At 39.0% G+C, this 24,255-nt stretch overlaps 1 pseudogene; it reads right to left on the reverse strand.

Annotated features, from left to right (window-relative positions):
* Positions 1 to 386: 386 nt before the first annotated feature.
* Positions 387 to 2,902, reverse strand: LOC143394323 (E3 ubiquitin-protein ligase makorin-1-like; annotated as a pseudogene).
* Positions 2,903 to 24,255: the final 21,353 nt, after the last annotated feature.

Genomic DNA, 24,255 nt, shown 5'->3' on the forward strand with positions numbered 1-24,255 from the left:
ACCTGGGGTCCTGGAAATGAGTGCAGAAAGTCCATAGACACAACCTGGCTGAAAACAGATGACACAACAAACCTGTGCTGACAGATAAATTCATGTTACAAAAAAAAAACTAACTTTAAGATTTATTTTTGTAACTTTTTGAAACAGAGAAAACAGACACTCCTTGGGGGAAGGAGAGGGGAGCTGCAGGCCCTGGGTAAGTGATCACCACAGCACCTGGAGTGGAGATTCCTGCCTAGGAGACCAACACGCCTTGCCCTGCCACACAGATGACAGCTACTGTCTGAGGCTCGCAGACCAGTTCCCGTGCCTTGAAAAGCTGCTATAGGTGTCATAAAAATCTTCCAGCTCATTGTGATGCAAGTCCCACTTGTCCTCGGAGTCCATCAGCTTGTTGTCCCCACCTGCAGCCAAAAGCATAAGCAACATCTCACCCAGTTGGAAGGTGACAACTTCCTCTTTGTCATTGTCAAAGGGGTTGCTGTTCTCTCTTTCCTCAATGAGCTCCCAGAGTGGTTCCTTCTTTGGGCCCAGTATGCATTTGATGTTCCCACTTTCGGTCTCTGTGACTCCTCTCTACTGCCATCAGGGTACGCATGCTTGTTAAAACAGTTCCCTCCAAATGGACGCATCCTTCATCAAATACCTGCATACTTTGTTGCTCTTTGTATTTGTATTTCTGAATGAGTTTCTGTTTCTCTTCTTTTTCCTCCAGCCGGTGTTCACTTGGAATGACAAAGTTAGATGTGATCCAGCATTTGGGGTGGGACTTTATGATATTGCTCAGTACTCCTCCACTTGCGAATGCACTTGAGATGGTAGGTGTGGTTGCAGTTGGAGAGGATCCCAAAACGGCGCTTGCTGGGGTGGGCTTTCTCAGAGAGCACCTCCATGAAGACCCCTCACAGCACGTCTTCACTGCTCTGCACAGCAAGAGACAGCTCCGTGTCCTTCTTGTGAGCCTCAGTGCAAGATTTGATGTGCTGTGTCCTCTGGGCTGCATCCATCCAGTGGAGGACCTGCAGCCCACTACGTCACACGAGTCTCCGTGGAGATACACACAGTTCTCCCCATAGTGGCATTCTCCCACTGAAGCACAGGGGCAAAGCTGCTTCTTACTTTCCACTGCAGTTTGCTCTTTCTCTGATTCTTCCTTGGTCACTGAGCCCTGCAGAGGCGCTTCAGTGCAGGAAGGGGCGGTATGGCCACAGTAGGGTTGCTCAGGAACAAACTCAATGGCATTCACCCAGTCCTCTGAACCTGCTCCTAGTCTTGGATAGTTTTAATTTATTTTTTTATTTTATTTGTTCTAAATTAGTTATACATGACAGTAGAATACATTTTGATTCATTGTACACAAATGGAACACAACTTTTCATTTTTCTGGTTGTACACAATATAGAGTCACACCACATGTGCAGTCATACATGTACCTAGGGTAATGATGTTCATCTCATTCCACCATCCTTCCTGCCCCCATGCCCCCTTCCCTTCCTTACCTCCCCTTTGCCCAATCAATGTTCCTCCATTCTCCCCACAAACACCCCCGCCCCATTATGGATCAGCATCCACTTATCAGAGAGAATATTTGGCTTTTGTTTTTTTGGGATTGGCTTACTTTGCTTAGTATGATATTCTCTGACCCCATCCATTTACCTGCAAATGCCATAATTTTATTCTCTTTTAAGGCTGAGTAATATTCAATTATGTATATATACCACAGTTTCTTTATCTATTTATCTGTTGAAGGGCATCTAGGTTGGTTCCACAGTTTAGCTATTGTGAACTGAGCTGATATGAACATTGATATGGCTGCATCACTGTAGTATGTTGATTTTAAGTCCTTTGGGTATAGATGGAGTAGTGGAATAGCTGGGTCAAATGGTAGTTCCATTCCAAGTTTCCTGAGGAATCTCCATACTGCTTTCCATAGTGGTTGCACTAATTTGCAGTCCCACCAGCAATTCATGAGTGTACCTGTTTTTCCACATCCTCTCCAGCACTTATTGTTGCTTGAGTTCTTGATAATTGCCATTCTGATTGGCATGAAATGAAATCTTAGAGTAGTTTTTCTCTAATTACTAGAGATATTGAACATTTTTTTTCATATATTTGCTGATTTCTAAAAAGCAGAAAGTGTCATTAAAATGAATTTCTTGACTCAGATTTGCCTGTATTCATTTTGACAAGTGGTGCAACTGTTATAGTTAAAGCTTTGTCCCAGGGTTTCATAAACTGACTTCCAGACCACTCACGTATAATCGAATCAAGCCTTTATTGAAGCACACCAGTGGCGGCTGACCAGAACATAAAGCTGTTCCCCTGATCAGTCCTGAACAATTGCAAGGGCACTCCTTATAAGCCTGAAAACTGCAAAAGGGATGTTCAGGGGGTCTAGCCAATGCAAGCAAGCCAGGTTACAGAAGCGGGACAGTGCAGTCAAGCGGAGGGAAGCCTAACCAATCACAGTTAGCCCAGTCACTCCAGTTACAGAAACAGAGCCCCGTTACCCTAGTTACAGAAACAATGCCCCATTAGGTAGTTCCGTGTTCTTAAATGTTTCTATAGCAAAAGGAAAAGAACATCTTGCCCCAGTCATGACTCTTCTACTTGGCATGGTTGTTTTACAGGATGAAGTCATAAAACAAAATGGAGTCACATTTGCTCCTACTATCACACAACCACAGATGAGAGACTTGAGGAAGCAGCAAGGCATGGTTTTGCAATTAGATTTGTGGCAGTTGCTTCTTCCTATTTCAATGGCTTGCTATGTTCATAGCAGCAGTGGTTTCCATAAATACAGTACAGTCGTTGAAAATACTTGCACACTCTACCATTTGAACTATCAGAGAGGTCATGAAAATAGTGAGTTATCTCCTTTCTTACAAATCCCATGCATTAAATGCCTCTCCCTGAATATGCAGGGCACTGGAGAAGGAGTGTCCCACAGCCCAGCAGAGATGACTCGCTACCAACCTCTGCAAACCAGGCTGAGGCCTCCAGCAATGCCAGAGGGTGTTGATGCAGCAACTGTCCTGTTAATAGATCTTAAAGAAGTTCTAGGTTTGTATACCTTCATTTGCCAAAGTTGTGTGACCCTGGATAGGGAGTTGAGTCTCTTTGAGCCTTGGTTTCTTTGCTTTGTAAGGAGGGCAATAAAATATCCTACACCTGGCCTTTGGTAAGCTATAATGTTAGCATATGCAAGATTTTGCAAAGTGCCCAAAATATAACAGCAGCTCAACAAATGGTATCTACTATTATTGGTAGTAATAGTAGTAGTAGTAGTCCCGAGAGAAAGGATATTCTGAAGATAGTGATCATTCCAGAAATAGGAATCCTGCCTCTGGACTTGTTGGCAGGCTTCTGCTGAAAGCAGAACCTGATGTTGTTCTTACCCCCTCTCAGTGTCATCCTTCTGAATCCCCAAGGAGGGTACCAACCATCGTCCTCTTCAGAAAACTACTCTGCTTACTGGCTTCAGTCATGGGGGTCATTTGCCACACATAAAATTCTAAATATAATGCCAAGGAGCTGTTCTTCAAAATAAATTTTTTAATTCCTTTTGGTGACCTTGTTTTAAAACCATGAACAGGTATCTCCTTTATAAGAAGAGGGACAAGAATTAATTTATGGGTCCATTGATGGAAAGAAAGATTTTCATTTTAATAAAAAGCACATTGGAACAAGGTTTATAACTTAATCAGTGGACCAAGCTGTACATTCATCACTTTCTAATGTCTATTGAGTTTCAAGGCATTGCTGGCAACGATCACTCCATTTCTCCTCTTACTGTGTAACCAATCTTTGAGGCATATTGTCACCACATACCTACTAGTTTAAGGTAAAGGGGCAGATTGAAATTTATGCAATTCCACTACAGTATTATTCTTATCACTTCATCTTTTTAATACTTATTCTCAAATCATGCCTCTTTTCAAAATGTAACAATTTGTGTTTTATAAAAGGGTGTCACTGAATTTATGAATAGCACAGGTCTTATTCTTTCTCCACCTCTCCCATTCTCATTTCCCACCTTTTACAAGGATTTTTCCACATTAAATAAGTTGAGGTGGTATATTCACCACAGTCGTCGTTCCTAAGGTAGAAAGAAAAATCTGCCTCTCAGAATCAAGTCTCCATCTGCTTTCTCCAGTGGGTGGAGATGTTTTTAGACTTGTGTAAATTCCTGAGAAATGCTGTATTTGACTCAAGATTACGTGATCAATTACTGAGGATGTTAAATTGGCTTATTTCTAGATAGCTATGTGGCAAAGGGTATGAAAAAACTCAAGATGATCGTTCTTTCTGAACCAGAAACTCTATTTCCAGCAATGGATCATAATGAAGACCACAGATGTTGATCAAAACTTATGTTGAGTCCATTACTATTCCCAGTACCTCCCATAGTACCTGGAATATTGTAGGTACTCAATCAGTAGTTGCTGAAGAATTAAATGAATGAGAAGCGTTTGTTGACACATCGCCTTTAACATCAAAATATCAAAATCCATAGAATTTCCAACAGTGGGCAATATTTAATTACATGGTCATACAAAGGACTATTATCCAGATATTAATGTTAAACACATTAATACTCAATGATGAATATTAATTAAGAATTAACATGATTAACATTATGAAAAAGTATAACTGGAAAATGTTTATTATAATATTAGATTAAAAAATCAAGAATCAAATCACATGCATGTTTGAAGAGCACAATGTAAAAATATACATGTGTTGACTCTCATCTTCCTATCCTAACCCTTTAGGCAAAGAAAAAGAACTAAAAAATTTTTCTGAAAAGCAGAAAGTGTCATCAAAATGAAAATGTCATCATCAAAATTGTGAGTAATCCAAATCACTTGCTTCATAAGACCCACCAGGAGAATCCATTTGAGTGTCTTAATTCTCAGGTTTCTTCCATGGAGCAATAGTCAAAAAGATGCTGCTTCAACACCCAGTTTGCTTACACGGAGCCTGATCAAGTCACTGAAGGATAATAATAGCTAATATTTATTGAGTTGCTTTACTATGGAACAAGTAAAGTGCTGTTTTCAGCATTTTTTACCATTTTATTCTCATAATCTTCACTGTAACTTTTACCATTTCCATTTTACCACACAGAAAACTAATAAGCTAGGTTAGTTGCCCTCTCAGGATATGAATCCAGGGTATCCAAATTCAGAGTTCACACCTTTGAGAACTGCACAGATCTGCCCCTGCAGTTGGCTGGCTCAGTAAAATCCTTTCCCCTTGGAACACAGGTCCGTTCCCTTCATGATCTCTGCCTTTCCTGTTGAGAAAGTCCTCTAAAGCTCCTTCCCTGGCTTTCCTCTAGCAGAGTGTCATGAGTGAGCTATTCCATTAACACAGACCAAACATGTCTGTGTATTCCACATATCAGAACTCATTGGCTAGTATTCAATTCAGAGGCTACACCACTCTCCGTGATTGCAGGTCACTGAATACTCACGAGTCATCTGATAGTCAAAAGCTGGGCAATCACAGGTTCTTTCATTCCTATCTTAACTGCCAATATCTTTAATGTTCAAGTCACACATCACACATTACACAATTGTACATATAGGTGACAGGCTAAGAAGAGTTAGGAAGGTCCCAGGGGTCCAGAAAGCTGAACTGAGAGCACAGGCAGAAAGCAGACAGAATCTTAAGGGTCATGGTAGGTAGTCAGATAAGATTCGGAACCAGAAACCTGCTGAAGAACTTGTTCAGGGGACAGAGCTGTCAATGCACAGAATTTATTCTAGACCCGGGTCCAGATGGTTGGCAGTTTCAGAGTGTCATCTTGGAATGTCAGCTTGAGCTGTCAGTTTGGAGTGAGCTGTGTACTGTCATCACAGGAGGGAGAAACTGCACTTTGCTGAAGCCTGAAGACAGAGATTTGTCCCGTGGCAATTTTCCTGAGCAAGGGCCATGACATGAGACCAGGTGCCAGGGTCAGTGTGCCACATGTCTTGTCTCAGTGTGCTCCTCCTTTTTTGTGTCTCAGCTGAGGGAGTTGCTTCATTTGGTGATGTGGTATGTTTAATAAACTCATGGACCTGGGTTTTCTGATATGAGTTTGATAAATCCATGCATCCATGTGCTTCTGATTCAATAAGTTCACAGGTGGCCATTATTATTTGCATTACTGATTTATCAGGTTGTGTCTTACGGTTGTGCTAGGCAGATGGTGGTTGTTTACTTGTACAAACAAGGTATAAAGTCATTCCACCTCAGCACTTAAACTCAAAATGGAATAACTTATAGCAATCTACCACTTTATAAAATGGAGTAAATCAGGGTCAGGCACAGGCAGAAAACCACTGTTCTATTGATTATGGAGGACACAGCCTGTCCTCCACAGGAACTTTGTAAAACACACCTTTTCCTCTAATTACTGTTTAGTTCAAATGCCTATAGCTTCGTTCATTGTAATAAAATTGTTCTAAGAAAGGGGCCCCATGACCAGGACAAAGGAGCTGTACCTGATTGGTTTCATCTTAGCTTCAATAGACTGAGCTGCATATTGGATTCATGGCTTGCTTCTCCATTGCCTCAAAGGCATGAATACTATTCAGTCTGTTCTTGCTTATATGTTACTTTTCCTTCATACATATCACTTCTAGTCCCATTGCACACAGAACATGCCCAAACATACCTAAAAGCAACTTAACCAACCAGGTACATTTCATAAATTTATCCTTTGTTTTGTTTTGAGGTGCTGGGGATTGAACCCAGGATCTCATGCATGCTAGGCAAGTGCTCTTCCCCTGAGCCACACCACTAACCCAATGTTTATTCTTAACCAAATACATCACCCTTCTCTTATAGAATAGATTTCATATCCAATCATAACTGCCAAGCTCTATGGAAAGTAAAAAGGTTATCAATGTTATCTTTGGAGAAGATGGCTTTATGAGAGATTTGTACTAAATTTTTTCCCAAAGCCTCATAAATGATATTTTGAATAAAATAAATAAGCCAGAAAATTTCTTTTTATTTTAAAAATGGTGAGATCATAAATAGGTAGTAAAAGGAGCCAATAAATGAGTACTATATTTTAAAGTCTGAATCAGGTTCATCTCTTTCTTTATAAAGCTCTGTACTATCAACCTGAACATAAACTAACATGTGCCAAAGGGCTATCCTCTGCTTATGGTCATAAAATTGCCTATTCAAATATAGTTCACCTCATCTAATGATCATACAATGCACAAAATGATTTATAACAAAGAATTCATAAATGGAGCACAAATTTTCCCAGGGATGCCAAAGCTGCTACCTTGTAAAGGCCATGGCTTTCTTAGAGAATAAGAATTCAAACCCAGTGCAAAGAATCTACAATGTCTGAAATAGACACACATTCTTTTCTTGCATACAAAGCAGTCTTGTGTTTTTCTTTAGAAAATAATTGGCATATTAAAATTACAGCGCTGAGTCACTTTGACTGATCATGCACAAGCCAAAGGAAAGTGGATGTGTCTGGCTTCATTAAGGGAATGCATATTGCAAGATCTCTAGAGAGTATAGAAGAAAAATCCTTATTCTTCTTTCCTGTGACTAGAAGCCTTGAACAGGTACTCACCTTTGCATAGGAAAAATATTCACAAAGCATTGAAGTCACCTCCTCAGCTAAATACTACACATGATAGTAAATGAGATGGGGCGTCAATAAAATGGCCCATCAGGTGCAAATGTGCTAAGAAATCACTTGATCAAATGACTATGTTAAAAATATATGAGCTGACCGTGGGATAATGAGCCAGTGAGTCACCACGGAGGGGAATTCAAGAGTAGTTTCCATCTGGTACCTTAAGGAAAGCCAGGAACATCAGCCCTGCACAACAGAAGGGCTGGGGGGTGTTTGGCTTGGCTTTGTTTGCCACAGGAAGATTAATCCCAGTGGTGTTGGAAGAGACTATTCTTACATTAGCTTTTCTATATCCTAAGAATCATCTTTAATTAACAGCAACAACAAAAATGCTAAACACCCTCAACCATGACCATGCAGACCCATCTAATTACTCCCTTTTTCTCACCTTAAAGTCAAGTTTCCAAGAAGAGCATATCTGTATGATGATGAGGTTAGTTTAGTGTGGAAATTTTCCTGCAGCACTTAAGTTCACCCAGTCAAAATATGAATTCAGTACTAAATACTAGGTGATGCATATGATTGGCATTCTTCAAAGTTACTCCATGGTACTCTCTTACTCCATCTTAATGCCAAATCCAAGTATAAGGACTTTAGTCATGACTGCATTGTTTAAATGAATACAGATCTATGGTTTTTATGATTAAAAAATAAATATCTACCCTAGAGTTTAGATAAGAGCTCACACAATAAAGTTGACTCTTCCAATATCCCCAACGTGTAAGGATGCCAGATCAAATAGGGTTAAGCCTCGTAAAAGAATATGATGTACACTCAGAAACTTCAAATGGAAAAAGTTCCATTAATAATAAACAGCCAAATCTACTTATGAAATGAAATTAAGTGAAGATGCCTATTGTAGTTTCAAGAAACACAGATCATTCAAGATTCACATGAATACTCAGAGAATGAGCAGACATGGAACTTGAAGATAATTCATGAAAAACTGAATTAAAAAACTGTGATTAAACTCATGGCTCCCAATCACGTGGTCTCCATCAGCTATATAATACCAACCCAAATATCTGTACCAAATCTGTAGCATCTCCAACTCTGAGATTACACAACCCTAACCATAACACAAATCTAAGTGATTCCGATTAGGAATAGTAAAAGGATAAGGGTGGTGGGAAAGTTTATTTTAGCATATTGCTTTGCATGGGATGATATTTCAATGTATTCATGGATTCATGTATTTTTTCACCTACACATTGCAGATTTCCCCCTACTTGCCTGCTAGAAAGAGACAAGGGATAGCTTTTGGCATAATTTATAGCTAATGCAGATATACACCATCCATTAGTTTGTTTATTTATTTATTTTTAGTTGTTGACCTTTATTTATTTATATGCAATGCTTCTTGAACCCAATGCCTCACACATGCCAGGAAAGCACTCCAGCACCGAGCCACAACTCCAACTTCCAATCCCCAGTGTTAGATTTGTAAATTTGCATGGTGACTTAGAATCCCTTTTAATATAGGGCACAGAATACTAGATATAGAGAGTTTGATAGGCAAAAGGAGAAGAAAGCCTGGGAAGAGAGAATGGGCCAAGTGAATTCTATCTTGATGTTGGGAAAATGAGACTGGAAAAGGACCACTGTTATTCTCTCCTGGGACTTAGAGTATGAAAACATTGTTTTCTGCTCATTTCATCTTCATGAGGAAGGGCTAGAGAGTTAGTGTCATAAAGCCTCTTGGTGTGAAAGATATGTCCAACTCCAAGGGTTGTGCAAGAGCATCTCTAGCAGTTTATCATGATTGTAAGTCTGGCATGAGATTGACAGATAGAGAAAGAGAGCTGGTGTGTGCCCATTCCTGGGGTTACACGGTTAAGTAGCAAGATGTATCACTGCATCAAAGGGTGATAGTGCAGGTACTATGAAAGGAGCACGGGGAAATGTGGTCACAGCTCCCAGAAGAGTACAGCAGGAGCTATAGTGGGAGTGGGACTGTGCCTGTGACGGACACACGCACTAGTGACTTCAAGATCACTTCAGCCAAAGAGTGGTGAACACATTCCAGCCCACTCTGATGCACCAATTCCCCTGGAGAATTGGTGCTATCCAGATGGCTGGAGCTTCTGAGCTCTAGTTAACTTGCACACAAACATAAATGAGCTTCAACAGACCCAAGAAATCTCTGTATTCGACAGGGAAAAATCAGAAATGGACTGGATCAAATGTTACTAGAAAGGTGGGATGCACAATTTTTTTCATACACAAATTTAAAGAATTTTCCATGTAGGGCACACCTGAGTTTGAAACTCTAAATTTCATACCCACTGCATTGCTTTTAAAGCTACATTCTTTTGCATTTATAACAATAGTCTCATGTTAAAAACCAAACAAAACTGCCAGGTGTGGTGATGCATGCCTGTAATCCCAGAGACTCAGAACCCTGAGGCAGGAGGATTGCAAGTTTGAGACCAGTCTCAGTTTTAACAAGGCCTTCAGCAACTTAGCAAAACCCTGTCTCAAAGTAAAAAATTAAAAGGGCTAGGGATGTGGCTCAGTAGTTAAGTGCCCTCGATTCAATTCTCAGTAGCAAAAAAAAAAAAAAAAACCAGAAAACAACAACAACAAATACTTTTATATGGTTGCATATCAGACTAGCCATGTACCCAGGACTTGAGGATTACAAGGGCAGTTTGAGAACAGATTGTCCAAACTCTTCTTTTTGTCACACACAAAAAAACAATATCATCAAGAATAAAATAGTCAACATCAACAAAAAGAATATAATTGTAAGTTAAAGAGAAGGTTAAAAATATAAAAATATGGCATAGTTTTAAGGGAAAAAATACAATGAATAAAAGAGCCAGACATGTCTAAATACGAGTAAAACTTATTATGGATAAAACTCAATTCATAATAAACCTTAGCCTTAAATACTCTATAATTATTAGGAAACACATAATTAAATAATTAAAATTTTTAAAAATAAAGAATGAAATAAACATGAAAATAAAAGGGACAAATTATGAATAAAATAGGAGTTTGGAAACAGGGAAAAAGCAAATTATGTGCAAAATCAAAAATGTAAAACAAAAATGACATGAAATTAATGACAACAATAAACGATGGAAATGCCTGACATAAGAAAAATAGGGTGGGAATGTGGAAATATAAAAAGAAGTAAAATATGAAAGGGAAAACACTAATACAGAAAAATTTTAAATAACAAAATTCAAATATTGAAATATTATTAAGATTTTTATCTTAAAAAATAAAGTTGAAATCCTAGATTAAATTAAATATTTTCTATTTGTTACTAAAATCAACTCTAGAATAAATAGAAACTCTAAAGGAATCCAGCAGAAATTAAGAAAGCTTTCAAAGAATTACATCTTCAAGAAGCACCAGGTTTGAAAAGTTTATTATTCAACTTTCTCAAGACAGAAAAAAATTAAATTTAAGTTATACAAATTATTTTATGTCTAATATTGATAACTATGAAAGATGACATAATAATCTATAGCCTAGCTTATAAATATTAATATCAAAACCTTAATGAAATATAACTCTGGAGAATATTTTTAATAATAAGGCATTATAATTAAATATTCATTCCAGAAATGCAAAAGTGGCTCAAAAATGGTAAATCTAATATAATGCATAACTTGTGAACATAATATAAATCAAATGTCATAAAACATGATTATCTAATTAAATTTTAAAAGACATTTATAAAAACCTATATTTCTTGCTCATTAAAAAGGAAAACAATATAATAAGAAAAAATAACATGAGATATAAAGTGAAATTGCTGCAGTCTGGCTGGGCACAATTCAGGAGCCACTTGTCAAAAGAAACTAACTTTATTTTTAGAACCACACATGCCAAACAAAACAGCTCCTCAGGAAAAACCCTCAGAGCCCAACTGCCACCACGGGCTTCCCACAAGCCACTCCCCAAACCACCAGCCTCTCCACCTCCCACAATCCTCCTGCTCTTGAGGCCGATTGGCTGGGTCGCATGGGCGGAGCCAAAAAGTCCCCCAATGAGCAGCTCTGTGGCCTGAAAGGGCAGGGAAACAGTCCAATGAGCATCACCGCAGAAGAACCAATCAGCTAGATGTTGCTGGGGCCGCTGTGAGCCAATCATCAGCTGGCAGTCTGAAAGTTTGCTGGGGCCCCTTAGGCTGTGGCTCTCAACATCTCCCCCTCTCTGTTTAAACAACAAGCATGTGGCTTAGGGACCGTGCCTGCCTTAGGTTGTCCAATAGTACATATGGTCCTTACCCGTTATCTTAGGTTGGTACCATTGTAATTGGATCTTACCCGTCAATGACTACCGGTCCAGTATACAGCCACACCTGTGGAGAGGTCTTTGTACCAGCGGGGGGGTGAGGTTCTTTGCCTCACCTCTGTTGGCCCCCAAATTTTAGCTGAACGGTCATGACAAGCAGAAGGGAGGAAGATACACCAAGCCAATTGACGGCTCCTTTTGGAAAAATTGTACCACCGATGACATCATCAGCAAAAATACCCCAACATTACCACAAGTCGCTGCATCAACAGATAGTTCACAATGCGTACAGGTGAGTTCACAATGCATATAAGTGATACATAGTCTAGGCAAGTTCTGCAAGCAGTTCAGTGATGGCTATTGCAGAAGCTGTAGATTGGTTTTATCTTTGTCTTCACCGGCACTGGGATGAAGATAGGAATTCTGGCAATAATGGCTAAAGAAAAAATTATGTAACATTCCAGAAGGCACTAAAAGAAAACAATTCTCTTAACAATTTACATTATCTTGAAGAGAATTATTAAATATAATGAAAAGGAAAGGTGAAAGTAAACAAACAGATCTGTTAACCTCCTTTTTTGTTCACATATTAAAACAATCCTCAACAGTTGTTTACCTAATTTAAATTAAACCATTTAAATCACTTGAATAAAAAAAATTATTTGGATCCATTTTTTCATGAGCGCTCATCATATATGATATATGGACATACGTACATTCAAACATATAACACAAAACACAAGTGTGCACACAACACATAACATAATAGTAAAGGCCTTATAACTTTTTACAGGTGAAATCTCCATTGCAATGTTTAAAAACTCTATAGTCAAAAAAATAGAACTGATCAGCAAAACATTAACCTAGGTCTGTATGAGCTCAAAAAACAAAATAGAACTTCATGATATGGGAAAGGGCAATAATAAAATAGATATTGAAAAAAGCATCCTGGTTCTGTCCCAGATGTAAGAATAGCCAAACTGAAGTTCTGGATATCAGCTGTTATGGATTTGAGCCAAATCATCTTCTTTTTGGTCTGTAGAAATCGCTTTAGTTAAGCTCTCTGGAATCCAAATCAGCTGCTGTTCTCCCCGTGGAAACACATAAACAGAACCCCGACTCCAGGCAATCACTGGGTCAGGACCTTAGTTAATCTCTCTGGAATCCAAATCGGCTGCTGTTCTCCCTGTGGAAACACACAAACAGACCCCCGACTCCAGACAATTACTGGGTCAGGACCTTTCCATTGTCCTGTTAGAATATCCTTCCAAAGTACCTTGGGCTTATGTACATTTTTTGGACACATATGCCTTTCCGCAGCACTAAGCTCTGATGAATCCAAATTTAAAAAGTTTAGAGTAAAAAGGGTTATTTTAAGTTTATCTTTGGGGAATATATACCCCTTCCCAATTCCTTCTTTTTGCTTTAATAAGTACATTTTAATAGTTTGATGAGCTCTTTCAACTATGCCTTGTCCCAGTGGATTGTATGGGATTCCTGTTATATGAGTAATGCCAAATGATGAGCAAAATTGTTTAAAGGAGGTAGAAGTATAACCAGGGGCATTATCTGTTTTTAACTGTTTTGGAACACCCGCAGTGGCAAAATTTTGTAAGCAATGAGCTATAACATCTTTAGTTTTTTCTCTGGCATGAAGGGAGCCCATCAAAAATCCAGAAGAAGTATCAACTGTAACATGCAAATATTTCAATTTTCCAAATTCTGGCAAGTGTGTGATGTCCATCTGCCAAATATGGTTAGGTATCAATCCTCTAGGATTGACTCCAAGATTAACTTGTGGTAAAAAGGTCACACAATCTTGACATTGTTTTATTATTTGTCTAGCTTGTTCCTTAGTTATTTTAAAATGCTTTTGTAAAGTATTAGCATTGACATGGAACTTTTTATGAAAATTTGTAGCTTCTTCTAGTGTAGAGAAAATATGTATGTCATGTGTAGTTTTATCTGCTAAATCATTGCCCAAACTAAGGGCTCCAAGCAATCCTGTATGTGCCCTGATATATCCTATAAAGAATGGATCTTTTCTGTCCCAGATTAGATTTTTTATAGTGGAAAGCAAAGAGAAAACAGTAGCGGAAGGGGAAATCCTACCAGCATCTTCAAGGGATACTATAGCATTAACTATATACTGACTATCAGAAAATAAATTAAATACAGAATCTTTAAACATCACAAAAGCTTGTAATACTGCATTAAGCTCTACCTTTTGAGCTGATTGTTTGGGTACTAAAAATGTAAAAGTTTGATCAGGTGTAACTATTGCTGCTGTACCATTATTTGATCCATCAGTGAATATATTTGGAGCATTCCCGATAGGTGTTTTTCTTGTCATTTTTGGAAAAATTACAGGATGCGATGACCAAAAAGACAATAAAGGATTAGATGGTAAGTGGTTATCAAATGAAACATTAGATTTGCACATGATTATTGCCCAAGTATTTAACTCATTAGCTAACTCTTCAATTTGATTCATAGTATATGGAGTAATAATTTTATTGGGAGAAATTCCAAACACTCCCTTTGCTGCTTTTATTCCTTTGAGTATTAATTGTCCTACAGCCTCAGGATACCTAGTAAGAATAGTGTTAGGAGAATAAGATAAATGTATCCATAATAATGGACCTTCTTGCCAAAATACTCCTGTAGGAATATTTTTTGTTGGTATTACAATAAATAATAAAGGCAAACTTATATCAATTCTATCCAAATGCATATTTTCCATATATGTTTCAATGATTTTTAATGCCTTTCTTGCTTCAGGCGTTAACATTCAGGGTGAATTTGGATCTGATGGATCTTTTAGGATATCAAATAAAGGTCCCAACTCTCCTGTTGGTATACCTAGATAAGACCTTATCCAATTTATGTCTCCTAATAACTTTTGAAAGTCATTAAGTGATTTGAGTTGATCTATTCGTATTTGAATTTTTGGTGGATGGACCATGGTTGAGGATAATAGAACTCCTAAATAATTAATTGGAAAATTTAATTGTACTTTATCTATCACTATCTCTAGATTATAATTTTTTAATTGTGGCATAACATTCTAGCAATGTGTTTTTAGCTTTGTGTGCTAATAATACATCATCCATATAGTGAAATATTTGTAGTTCAGAATTTTGATTTCTAAGTGGCTGGATTGCTTTGTTAACATAAATTTGACACATAGTTGGGCTGTTAGCCATCCCTTGAGGGAGTATTTTCCATTCATATCTCTGATCAGGACATTCATGATTCAGTGCAGGAATAGTAAATGCAAAACATGGACTATCCTCAGGATGAATTGGAATTGAAAAAAAACAATCTTTAATATCTATAACTAAAACATACCAAGTTTTTGGCAAAGCAGACAATTGAGGAATCCCCAATTGAGCAGGTCCCATAATAACCATCTCATTATTAATGGCTCTTAAATCTTGCAATAATCTCCATTTACCAGATTTCTTTTTGATGACAAAAATGGGAGTATTATGGGGAGATACAGAAGGTTGTATATGTCCTTCCGCTAATTGTTGTTTGGCCAGGTCATGGGCTGCTTTTATCTTTTCTTTAGTCAGGGGCCACTGAGGAACCCATACTGGTCTTTCTGATTTCCAAGTAATTATTATTGTCTCAGTGGCCCTTTCTGAAAATCCAACCTATGTCTGTCTGTTCCTTGATCTATTTGTATTGGTGCTGCTATACCTTGTTCTTGTTTTTCTAATCTTTTTCCTTTCCTAAAACCTTGTCTAGTCATAATAGTGGGTGCATTTTGGTTGATGTTATTTGTTAATGTCAAACCTAATTGATCTAGGACATCTCGTCCCCATAAATTTATAGGAAGATGATCCAATACATATGGCTGTATAGTTCCTTCACACCCTTCAGGATCCTTCCAATCTAATACCATTGCACTTCTATGGGGATTAGTCGCCACTCCTAGGCCTCGAAGCGTTTGAGTGGCTTGTTGTAATAGCCAATGTTTTGGCCATTCTTGAGGAGAGATGATGCTAAGGTCTGCACCTGTATCCAGTAGCCCATTAAATTCATGTCCTTGAATATTTAGTTTTAGCATGGGGCGAGAATCTAAATTTAAAGACAGCATAGCCCAATCTACACCTGTGGAGCCTAATCCCTTGGAACCTCTTTCTACAGCACGACTGGAAAATTTATCATGTAGGTTTGGTATTATTAGTAACTGTGCTATTCTATCTCCTGGTGAAATTACTGATATACCCTTTGGAGAACTGGCTATAATTTTTATTTCACCTTCATAATCGGGATCAATTACCCCAGGACTTATCATAAGTCCTTTTAGAGTAGAAGAGCTGCGTCCCAATAATAAGCCTACTGTTCCTTTGTGAAGAGGTCCTTTCACCCCTGTGGGAATGATTTGAACTCCCATCTCTGGAGTTAGTACTGATCTGGCGGAGGCGCAGATGTCCAACCCTGCGCTCCCTCTGGTTTGTCTGATGAGGGATCTGATGGAGAATGTGTCCTGGGCACTACCCTGATGGGGTTGCTGGGTTCCTCCAGTGCTCCGTATATTTGTGGTTTTGGGCCCCGGAGCATTGGGCCCCCTTGTCCATTTTTTGGCAATGGAGCCCAATGCCTTTCTCCATGATATCGTGGATAAACACTTGGTCCTTGTTTGTTTTTTGATAATGGAGTACCCTCTATGGTGGTTTGAGAAGGGCATTCATTAGCCCAATGTCTCCCTCTACGGCATCGTGGGCAAATACCCGGTATTCTACTCCTTTGATACCTAGTTTTGTTAAACCCTCCTCCTATGGGGCAATTCCTTTTAAAATGTCCTGTTTGTTCACAATTGTAGCATGTTCTTGGCCAATCTGCTGGCGTCATGTTCAAGTTGGTAATGGATTCGACCAAGCTTACAGTGAAGGGTGCTTGAGGAACATAGGTTGTTACAGCCTCTTTTAGCTGCTTCACTGTTTTGAAATTTAAAGCATGGTCAATTTGCTGCCCTCCTACCTCAAATACAGGGCATGTTAAAACTTGAGATCCTGTCTCAGGATCCCAACTATCAACTGCGGGGGTTGGGAGCCTCCCAGCATATGGAGGTGGTGCTGTTGATTGGACACTTATGCCCTCTGGTGATAGAAAGGTGTTAGTAGCAGTGTCCTGTAGAGGTGGTTCTGTTGGTTGGACACTTACACCCTCTGGTGATAGAAAGGTGTTAGTAGCAGTCTCCTGTTGTAACTTTTCCCCTGATGGTTTTTTCTGCTCTAAACTTCCTTCCTCTGTCTGACTAGCTTGAAAGACCTTCTCTTTTACTTGAATCAATATGTCTTCTCCTTCCTCTACCTTTGTCTGAATTGAAGGCTTTGGACTAAGCAAACCAGATACGAACATCCACAATGGCAATGTGCCAACTGGCAGAGTCCCTGGGCTGTTCTTTTCTATTCTTTTTAAATCTTCACCATGATGGTTCCATTGTGATATACTTAACAACTCCTCCTTAAAAAGCCATGGGCTACATTTTTGTATTGTATCAACATATGCCCTGACTGCTCTTGATTTTACTGAGATGCCTCCTTCCTCTAACAATTTACTTAACACTCTTTCGGTTTGTTTTTTACTAATTTCTGATCCCGTATTTCTACTATAATACAACCCAACAAGATGATGCCAAACAAAACCGAGACAGAATGAAACAAAAAGGGAACAACAAAAATTCATTATAGCCTTTCTAACCTCCTGACATGTGCATCCGTCCTTTCTCCCTATCTGTTCCTCAGATGTAAATAGTTTTTCCTCAGATGTGAGCGGTTTTTCTTTCATCTCACTCATCTCCAGGGACAGGCAACTTAAAACAAAAATGAAGCAAAACAAAAGAGGAATCTTAAAATGGCTACCCATCCTCTCGCCCTGCCCTCAGGGGCGAGCAGTTTACTTACCCTCAGTCCAGTTTACTTACCCTCAGTCGCTCCCTGTGCGAGCCACCAAATGCCGCAATCTGGCTGGGCACAATTCAGGAGCCACTTGTCAAAAGAAACTAACTTTATTTTTAGTACCACACATGCCAAACAAAACAGCTCCTCAGGAAAAACCCTCAGAGCCCAACTGCCACCACCGGCTTCCCACAAGCCACTCCCCAAACCACCAGCCTCTCCACCTCCCACAATCCTCCTGCTCTTGAGGCCGATTGGCTGGGTCATGTGGGCGGAGCCAAAAAAGTCCCCCAGTGAGCAGCTCCGTGGCCTGAAAGGGCAGGGAAACAGTCCAATGAGCATCACCGCAGAGGAGCCAATCAGCTAGATGTTGCTGGGGCCGCTGTGAGCCAATCATCAGCTGGTAGTCTGAAAGGGCGGGGAAACAGCTCAATGAGCATCTCCAGTGAGCATCACCGCAGAGGAGCCAATCAGCTAGATGTTGCTGGGGCCGCTGTGAGCCAATCATCAGCTGGCAGTCTGAAAGTTTGCTGGGGCCCCTTCAGATGTGGCTCTCAACAGAAATAATCACATATGGAATATGAATTGTCATGTTTATAGGTTAGAAATACAAATATTTCTAATATAGGAATAAAAATAAAAATGCTATCAAAATTCACTTAGCATTATTCTGGAAGTCTGACCCAAAGAAGTTAGGCAAGAATAACACACTAAGTATTTGTGTTGGAAAGAAGCATGTAATATTAATATTATTTGCTCTGATTTAAAAAAAAAAAACACTTGGATCACATCAGCCAAAATATAATTATAAACAGAGAATTTGGTAAGATGACTGGTAACTATATAGAAAAACTAAGATTTCCTTATCTAAAACTATAAAGTTTCAAAATATATGGAAGAAAATAATCAATTCCAATGATCTAACTAAAAGGTAAAATACCTAGGAATAAGTTTTTCATTAAAACATACAACCTATACTTAAAATTTTAAGGCTCTGTTAAATTCATTTCAGTTAAATTAAGTGGTTCTACCTCTTGCATTTTTATCCTCTGCTTCCTGAGACTTCAGTAAAATGACATTTTGGGGGAAAAAAAAGGTTAATACTTTAAACCCACAATTTCAAAGAGAATGAATGATCATTGGGTGAGCAATGTCCATTGAGAGCAAAAGTGAGAGAACGGTGACTTAGTGGAGCAAAGTGCCATCCATACAGCAGGGCCGGGACTAAAATCCAGGCTGACCTCGATGAGAAGCATCCCCTGGGCTTCTTTGCTCTCTGGCCCCCAGCTAGATTCAGACAATGGAAGGAACCATCAGGGAACTGGAACAGGGGAGCCGAGAGAGAAGCTGGGGTATTTATTCTGCTTCCTCCCATGGCTTCTTTACAGTGTGGCTGCATCCCTCAGTGGACACTACTCCTGTCCAGAAACCCTTCCATGGATTCTCCTTTCAAGATGCTCTAGCGACCTGGTCTCTCCCTTGGCTCCTCCAAAGTACATCCTGCTGTTGCACTGGTGCTCTGAGGTTCCACTTTCCCTTATTTCCCTCAGTCCCGCTCCTTGTTAAATTCTCCTCTGGCAAACCGTCAAGTGTGCTTCTGGCTCTTCCTGGGCCCCTGACTGATGCAGTTAAGAAATGAACACCACCACCTAACCACTCCTACTCAAGAGCCTAGAGGAACTTGGTGTGGTGGCACATGCCTGTAATCCCAATGACTTGGGAGGCTAAGGCAGAAGGAGTGCAAGTTCAAGGCTAATTTCAGCAATTTAGTAAGGCTCTATCTCAAAATAAAAATAAATAAAAATAAAAAGGACTGGGAATGTATCTCAGTGATGAAGCAGACCTGGGTTCTATTCCCACTGCCCCCCCCCAAAAAAAAACAGAAAAGACTAGAAGATGGTGCAATGGGAAGTCTCTGGACTTCTCTTCCAGGCACTGCAGTGGGCCAGAGAGAGAGACAAATGCCTGGAAACAATTTAGGTTCTCCCCAACCCCCTGCCCCAGCTCCCTTGCCTTTGGTACTCAGTGGAGATTAAACCCAGGGCCTCAATCACTGAGCTACATCTTCAGTCCTTTGAAAACCACTAAGTGGAGGTCATACTATGCAAAGTGGGTCCTCTCAGGGCAGTAGTGTGAACATATGTAAGACATACATACAAATTTCTTGATATATCTTTTTTTTATAGGCATGATTTTTTTCTATTAAGAGGTTGAAAAGCCTGTTAACCTTTGGCAGAAAAATTAGGAGGTTATAGAAGAAGGCTTTGAACTTCATTTTATAATTTTTAGTATATTCAAAAAAAAATCAGAGGTTTAGAGCATAAATTTTAAAGCCACACTTTCTGGAATCAACTCCATGTTCTGTCAAGGGCTGTATGATCTCCATGTGCCTCAGTTTTCTTACTGTGTAACAGGAATAATAAATTTTACTTCATATTGCTGTCTTGAGAATTATATGAGTAAATAGACGGAAAATGTTTAGAATAGTGTCTGGCACTGAATAACAATTTGATCAATGTTATATTTATTATTATTAAGATTCACTTGTACTTCTAAAATCCACAGAGCTTTTAGTTCACAGAGTAGAGCTCTCAAATCATAATTGTTATGTTTTCAATATTTACACAAACAAATGATGCATGTTATTCAAAGGAGAAAATACATATGCATCCTCATTCACATAGATAATTTTGACATACAAATCAATAGTTACCCATTAAAAAATCATAAAGTACATCAAAAAACCTCACAGCACAGAGCAAACATGTTTCTGTTGAGAGCAGGGAAAGGCAGAGGGGTTTCTTGAGCGATCCCAGGTCTGGGTATTTGCAAATCTAGTTCTGCTCTCTTGTGGCTGTGGGCCTAGATAAACCATCAGCTCTCTCTGTTTGTCTCTCCTTCGATGGATCCTGCTTTCAAGAGGCTCCAGTAACCTGCTCTCTCCTCTGGTTCCTCCAAGAAAGATGCAGTCTGGTTTCCACCTGGCTGTGAAATTCTATCTCATTCCATGGGAGGCCAGGGACTCACTATGTCATCAATGCATAGAGAAGCATCTGAGCAGAGAGGTGGGAGGTGACATCACCTCATTTTGGTTTGGCCTTTTCTTTAGACATAAAACTCCTCCAAAAATATCACTGAAACAGGTTGAGTCACTTTATTTGTCAAAAATGGGCACCAAAACACAAACAGAAGAAAAAAATATCTGTATAAGGTCACCTGGTCAGGATTCCATCCTAATACTTACAAGGGTCCAGGAAATTGGTGCCCTGTCATAACTGGGCCCAGGAAAGGAAAGAAGAGCCTTCACTCTCTTCTTTACTGATATTTGTCTTCAGGTTGCACAATTGTTTTGATATCTTAGGAGAAATTAAGGCTAGACAAGCTCTGTTAATTTACTGTATTTCTAGGTAATTTGATGAAGTAACTTTGTTCCTGGCTTAAAGTTTTATTTTTCTATCCTCTCTAGCTCTTCTTTTTTATTTATTTATTTTTTTCCTGCTTGGGTTATGTTAGCCACATGAATAATTAGTAATTAGCAGCATGCAACTTGCTGTGTGCTAATGGCAGTGCATTTATTTGGCTCAAAAATCAAAAATCTAGCACTTATTTTTGGATCACTAAATTAAAAAGGTTAGATATTAAAACTATAAATTATAAATTATAAAAAGCAGATGGAAGTCCTAAGGAATGAGGCAGTTGTATAATATATATTCACTTACGATTAATTCACTCTACCCCCATAAAATAACCCTATTTCTGCTTTTATAATATTTGTCCTTGCTTACCACTCTAGAAGTCTCTTATATAATTTCCCAATTTTATGGCTAAATTTAAAGTACCCATGAGAAGGAAAAAGCACTAATAATTTGAATCTGCTGACAACATAAATAAACAGCATAACCACCTCATTTTGAGAATTTTTCAACTTTCCCTCAAATAAAATTTTAAGAAGCTCTGCTAATGAAAACTGCAAGTTCCAAAGCATTTCCTTTTTCTGCTTTCCTTAGCTCTGGTGGGGACCCTGACAAAAAGAAATGTAGATGGGGAAATAATAGAGGCCTGAGAATGTTGAAGAAAGGAACCAAGATGAGCATGCCCATCACTGAAGAGTTCGCCTTCGCTTGTTGGAATGACTAATTTATATAAAGAGTCACAATGTGGTGCTATAGAGTGACTTATACAGGTGTTCAATATCTCCATTTCTCAAAGAGAGTAGCAAAAGGGAACCCTGATCTGAACCCAGCAAATGGGGTGTTTTCCAAGGCATCCAGAAGCATTACAAAGGAACAGGATAGAAAATTGATATTTGTTCTCATGTCCTAACACCATGTTCTCTTTATGCTGCATGATATCGTCTAAACCAATCAAAAAGGATAGTTGGACAATTTAAAGTTTCGTTCAGATGAATACAATCTGCCTCTGTGTTTCAATACTGTTAAATCCTAACTTGTATTCTACAGGGTCAGAAATCATGTTTATTTCCATATAGGCTGCATGCATGAAGGAACTTTAGTGACAACAGGGTCAATATGCTGAATGCCTCCAATCTTGTCTGTCTCATGGGATGATTGTGAAGATGCAAGGAAACCATTAAGCACAAGACCTGCTATGTGTTTGGCATAAAAATCAAAATTGGAAAGACACTCAAAGAGAAAATGGTTCAATTGAGCAGATGAATGTGATCATAGGTAACTATGATTTAATGACAAGGACACTGCTTCATAACCTACAAAACGAAGGATAAATGTTATTATGCTTCACCTCCAATCTAACAGTCAAAGTTAATTCTTATGCCTTTTATCTTCACCAACGCTGTTCATAATCTCTGGGGTCCTTGATAGTGCAGTCTCAAAGTTCTGTTTTAGTTTTTATAACCTTGATTCTATATGTCAGTTTAGTTTTTCCTTTAGAAACTAAAGTTATAGACTTCTCTCTGCACATTTTTGCTTTTCTTTGTCTTACTTGGTTCATTTTTGTGACTATCTCATTTTCCTTACATGTGTTTGCATGTATGCACACATGTGTGTGATGGGAGGTGGCTGGTGAGTATTATATTGAAAATGTTGGGAAGTTGGAGAAGTTTTCTTACCCAAGACCAGAGATCCTAAACTGTGAGAGCAAAGACATCAGCAAGAGAACACATCTTCTTAGTAACTCTTGCTCTAGCCATGGCTTAGGCAGGTGGGCTGGAATAGGTCAACAAAGAAGGATAGGTGCAGAAAGGTACAGAGACATGTGAGCTAAACAAGCCCTTTCAGGATATGAAGTTCCAGTTCTGAATGGCAGCCCAAGTGGAATCTGGGAAACCCATGAAATGGCACAGAATTCTCCAGTCCTATAGGGATCTGAAGCCCGGGGATAGGAACTGGGGTTCTCAAGAACTGAACAATGGATTCTGTGCCTGACAATGGGATCAGGATCTTGGTATAGAGTGGTTCAGAGCAGATAGCCAACCTTTCGGCTGTAGTTGGAGCATTTGGGGAGTAATGAATATGCCTTGGCTCAAGTGAGCAACAGGATACAACCTTTCTCTTCCTGTACTGTCCAACATAATAGCCACTGGGCAGAAATAGAAATTTATTTAAATTAAATTACAAATTCAGTTCTTTTGCACTAGTCATGTTTCAAGTGTACAATAGTCACTTGTGGTTAGTGCCTACTGAATTGGTCTGTGAAAATATAGAACATTTCCATCATTGCAAAAAAATATTATTGGACACTACTGCTCTAAAAAAATACTATTATTTTCATTATCTTTTGCATCATAATCTAAGTATTTCAAAGAGGGCAATATAAACCAATTGTACTTGAATTTGGCAATCTGTTTCTTGAAGTTGTGAGTGTGAACAAATGCTACTGTAAATAAATGCAAATTTGTCATTCCCTTAGAAACTTAAAGCTCCATCCAAACACTCCTTACGTATCCTGTGGAGGTTTGACTCTGGACATATTCACAGCATGCATGTTCTCATGGCTACTTCTGCCTCTTGATGATAGGTTCTTTATTGCCCTGACATACAGTCAGCAACGTGACTGTCTTCAGAGCATAAAATGTCCTGCACACAGAAAATGTTTATAGGCAGGTTTGAAGGAGAGAAGAAACATTGCTAGTACAGTAAAACAACTGTTTTCAATTCAATATTGAGCATCTTGCAATTTCCTTCAGGCAGCAGAGGATTCTCCACTAGTCCTTTCCTAACAGTATGCTCCCACATCACTCCAGGTGGGTGTCTCTTCTCTTTGTCTCTTTGCTTTCCTCTCCCTTCACAGGCTCAGAGTGCATTTCTCCTCTGGTATCATGCAAAGTCTTTTGGTACTACTTCATAGTTCTGTTGCCCTCAGAGGGGTTTTTCCTCTTGGGATCTTATTTACTGGAAGCAAAGGGCAATTTCCCAAATAAGAAATATCCTAGTAGCAGTAGTTATGAAGAGA

This window comes from Callospermophilus lateralis, chromosome 3, assembly GCF_048772815.1.
Source record: "Callospermophilus lateralis isolate mCalLat2 chromosome 3, mCalLat2.hap1, whole genome shotgun sequence".
NCBI classification, from domain to species: Eukaryota; Metazoa; Chordata; class Mammalia; order Rodentia; family Sciuridae; genus Callospermophilus; species Callospermophilus lateralis.